Raw genomic sequence first — 4820 nt, 5'->3', positions numbered from 1 at the left:
GCTAAGACAAATCATAAGTGCAATTATTTCCAAGGTTCAGCAGTCCTAAAGGTAGTATCAGTGTGCGTACTATTGATGGTGTTTACCATTGCAGGAACTCTATATTTAGAGCTCCCAAGTCCTTCAGATATAAACCCAAAGATCCCAGGACACACACCACACATAGGCTTAAACATCCCTAAACTAGACATTTCTCATAACTGTTGAGTAGCACTCTGTCATCATAAGTTGAAGATCATGTTTGCAGCTGTGACCTGCAAAGGGTTCCAGGAGTCACAAGAGCAGACTGAGAAGAAAAATCATCACACTGTGGTGCACAGACAGCCCTGGAGACGGGAGATTTGCCAGGAAGATTGGTTCGGGGGATGAGACAAGATGTAGCTGGGAACAAGTTTCATTAACTGAAAATGATAGGATGAAAGAAATGGTGCGGTTTGGCCTGCAGAGAAAGACACAGATACAAGGCTGTGAGCAGGAAGCAGGATGGCAGCTGAGCTGGAGCAGAGCCCGTGAGTGAGCAGGGGAGGATGAAGCTCTCAGTGGGCCCCAGGGCGTGTAGAAGATACTCCGATCCTCATGGTGTGCTAGGGCCACATGCTTTCAGCAGCCCTCCCTAGGACAACTGGATAGGTTTTCAGGGAGAAACCCACCTTAGCATCCACCCATGCCCCATTTCCTGTTTCTATAGGAAACGGAAAAGTGAGCTTTAATCCTCACCATGAAGAGTTCTTACTGGACATAAAGTGGGGTTTCCTAAGGAGAGGAACAAGAGCTATACGTCATCATCTTTCCAGGAGTCCTTTTAATAGTCTTCAGAGGGTTGGGCTTTGACCATTTCTGAAGATCCAGGGTGAAACCATCAGCCACCCAGCCTTGACTATCAGACACCATGCCAAGAGCTTTGCATGCCTTGCCCCACTTACTCCATGGGCAACTCTGTGAGGAAGGAACTGCTATTCCCACACACAGATGAGGAAGCTGAGGGTCCCACAGGCTCCCATACTTGGGAAGCCTCGGAGCCAAGACAAAAGTGCAGCCACAGAGGCCTTACTACATGTCAAGGAGTTTAAATTTTGCTTTAAGAAAATTGAAAAATGCATGGACAGCTTTGTGCAGGAACATGATACCATCATGTTTTAGAAAGAAAGTTCCGTCTACAGTGTGGAAAATAGACTGGAAAAAGGATATGACTGGAGACAGACCAGTCACAAGACTAAGTGAAAGATGTTGGAGGCCAAAACTAGATCATGGCAGCGGGGATGGAGAGAAGTAGACAGTTTGGAGCAAGAGAAGAGGTCAACAGGACTTGGTAACTGACTGGTGAATGAGATGAGGAAGAGGTTTGAAGAGAATCAGAACATTGCACCGAACTATGCCACTTTGGCAAATTGGTTATTTTTAGCTGAAGGCAATGGAAAAATGCAGGTACAGGAAGTGCTGTCCGCCCTCCCCTTTTCTACCTAAAAGCAGTATGTAAATTTCCCCTGAGAAAGGTGCTCTCATTGTACTAGGAAGAGGAGAACATGCTTATCAGCAGGGATGGGGGGTCAATGCCAAGATAAGTCTGTACAAACCTTGCTAAAGTTACCCTGATCTTTCATCAGTTTCCCCAATATGTTTCCTAGCCACTTTCCTATCCCCCTCCCGGCCCAAACCCCTTTTTCCTTTGTCATGTCTCCACAATGTATTGCTCTTTGTTAAAATGGTATACAATTCTTAAGTCTAATTGCTTCAGTGTTTTCACTTTTTTCTGTGAAGTTCTTCATGCCACATAGAATTTTTTTTTTTTTTTTTTTTTTTTTTTTTTTTTAGGTAGAGTCTCGATCTGTTGCCCAGGCCGGAGTGCAGTGGCACAATCTTGGCTCACTTCAACCTCCACCTCCTGGGTTCAAGCAATTCTCCTGCCTCAGCACCCCCTAGTAGCTTGGATTACAGGCACACACCACCACACCCAGCTAATTTTTGTATTTTTAGTAGTGATGGGGTTTCAACATGTTGGCCAGGCTGATCTCGAGCTCCTGACCTCAGATGATCCACCCACCTCGGCCTCCCAAAGTACTGGGATTACAGGCATAAGCCACCACACCCAGCCTGCCATATAGAAATATTAACATCAGATAAAAACTCTATGGTTTTTTTTCTATTAATCTTTTTTTTACCCTGTTAATCTGTGTTTTAGCAGTTCAACTCAGAGGCCCAAGCCACAGAACTTAAGTAAAGGAAAAAGTCTTTCCTTCCCTGCAGGGTCTAGTACAATGCCCAGGATTTGGCGTTGGGCAAGGGTGTGGAGGGGGCTGCCACTCACTGAGGTAGAGAGTACAGGCGAGAACCAGGTTGATTGGCATGTGGTGTCCACGAGGGTTATTTAGGCCTGCAGAGCATCCAAGTGAGGCTATCTAGTGGACAGTTGAAAGTATGAATCTGATGCTACAGATAGAAGCCTAACGTGGAGATATGTTTGGACATCACAAATGTCTAAATGGAGTGGGTGAATTATGAACTCTTCTGGGGAAAGGCTGGGAGTAAGAAGAGAAGAAAATTTAGGTAAGGACTCAGAGGAACCCTAATATTTACAGACAAACAGAAGAAAAGAGCCGACAAAGATTTTTTCACAAGTGGCTAGTTACATAGGAGAAATGATGTCAGAAAATGAAAAAGGAGGAAGGTAATCGGTGCGTATCAAACACTACATCAGTTCTATTGACCCAAGTCCTAAATCATCTCGAGGCCATCTCTGCTGGTACCATCCTAGGATGTGTCACCGTCATCCTTATCTGAAGTCCTGCCGCATCCTTCTAATTGGTCTCCACATTTCTGCTCCTGCCTCCCTTGGACACATTTTCTATGCAACTTCCAAACAGATCTTTGCTTTAAAATTCTTATTTTGCACTTAGACCAAAATTCAAACTCCATTTTATGACCTACAAGGCCTTGTATGATTTGGCCTCTTCTGATCACTTCTTTCTTTCTTTCCAATCTCTCCCTTAATACCCTTCTGCTACAGTGGACTTTGAACACACACAGCCCTTTTTACCCTAGGGCCCTTGCACTAGCTGTTTTGTCTGCCTAAAACCCTTTTCACTTCCTTTTCAAATCCCAGGTCTTCTCATCCTACAGATCCTAACTTAACGCTCCTCTTCAAAGAGGCCTTCAATGGCCCCTCCAGCTAAAATAGAGTCAGTCCCCCCTATAGTTATCCATCATACCGTTATATTTTTTGTTTTTTTGTAATACAAACCACTGTATAATTATTTTCCTTTTTGCCTAAGATCCCCAGGTGTCAAAGGTCTTGGGGAACACTGTGTCCTCAGGAGTGATCAGAGCCCAGTGCTGGACATCATGGGATGTAATTTTCTAACTTATTCATTTTGTTTTTTTTTCTGTCTCTCACACAAGACTGTAAGTTTGAGAAGGAGGATCCTCATACCTGCTTTGTTCTCCATTGTATGCCCAGCACCTAGCTCAGGGATACATCATTTAAGAATACATGAAGCTGTAACAGAAAAACCAACAGGAGCTTAAACCAAGAAGGTTTTCTTTTCTCACATAGCAAGAAATCCAGAGGCAGGTTCAGTTCTCAATGCTGACTTCTCTGCACTCTTTCCCTCAAGACGGCTGCAAGATGACTGATGCAGCTCCTGTCATCTCATCCATGTTCAAGGCAGGAAATTAGGGAGATGAGGACAGGCTGTATCAGTGGCATCTGTCCCATTTTATGAAGAAACAGAAGCTTTCCCAAAAGTTTCCCCATCAGAGTTCAACTTTTCTCTTGCGGGCCAAAACTACACACAGGGCCACCTATAGCTGCAAGGGAGAGTGTGTTGGGCTTTGCAGCCTCTGTAGTGAGGAGCAGCAGGAAAGAAGAATATTCAGAATGGCTTGGGGTAGCTGATCAACTGTGTCTTCTGAAAGGGGACTATGAGAAAGTATATATACCTGAAGTCAAGAGTTTGGGAAGATGGGAAATAGCTGGAGAGATGGATTGAGGCCAGATTGCAGAGGATCGTAAAGACTTTAATTCTGTATTCTCACTTCTTTTTTTTCTTTTCTTTTCTTGAGACAGAGTCTCGCTCTGTGGCCCAGGCTGGAGTGCAGTGGCACAATTTCGGCTCTCTGAAACCTCCACCTCCAGGATTCAAGCAATTTTCCTGCCTCAGCCTCCCAAGTAGCTGGGATTACAGGTGTGCACCACCATGCCAAGCTAATTTCTGTATTTTTAGTAGAGCTGGGGTTTCACCATCTTGGCCAGGCTGATCTCGATCTCCTGGCTTCAAGTGATCCAACCACCTCAGCCTCCCAAAGTGCTGGGATTGCAGGCATGAGCCATTGCACCCAGCCTATTCTCACTTCTGAGCCAAGGCATACGGCTCAGGAGCACTAGCTGCCTCCCCTTTTGGTGTCTCCTACTTCCCCCATCTCTCTTCTTTTCTCCTTTGAAAACCCAAAATAGAGGAGCATGGTCAAGGTGAGGAAGGGAGGAAGATTCTTCAGTCTCCTACCTACAGCAAGGGCATAGAAGATTCCTGGATGATAGTGATAGAGTCAATTAAGAGAAAAAGGGAATAGGAGCTAAGGAAATGAAGTAAGTTTATCCTTGTTCTGGACTTAGGAATGAAAAACAGAACCAGTGGGATTAGGATTTCTAATTGTCCATCTGTGGATTAGTAAAGCAATCTTTTTTCCTGATTCCCAGTCATCCTCTTGTCAGTATCTTTCCCAAAATACGAGCTGATGAAAAAACCCTCTGGCCCCATCTCACTCCTCTCCAGGGCCTGGATTAGAGCATATGGCTAATATTTTAGATTGTAAATTGGAAAGCA

At 44.6% G+C, this 4820-nt stretch overlaps 1 non-coding gene across 1 annotated transcript; it reads right to left on the bottom strand.

The window, feature by feature from the left end:
* Positions 1-3258: 3258 nt before the first annotated feature.
* On the bottom strand, positions 3259-3349 carry LOC135275541 (small nucleolar RNA SNORD88). The gene has a single exon (XR_010343163.1). It is a non-coding gene; the product is annotated as a small nucleolar RNA SNORD88 (small nucleolar RNA).
* Between the last annotated feature and the right edge of the window lie 1471 nt (positions 3350-4820).

The sequence above is a fragment of the Aotus nancymaae genome, unplaced genomic scaffold, assembly GCF_030222135.1.
Source record: "Aotus nancymaae isolate 86718 unplaced genomic scaffold, 86718_ANA_hifiasm-v0.15.2.pri h1tg000016l, whole genome shotgun sequence".
NCBI classification, from domain to species: domain Eukaryota; kingdom Metazoa; phylum Chordata; class Mammalia; order Primates; family Aotidae; genus Aotus; species Aotus nancymaae.
The sequence above is the reverse complement of the archived record's forward strand: the minus strand, read 5'-3'. Positions and strand labels throughout refer to the sequence as shown.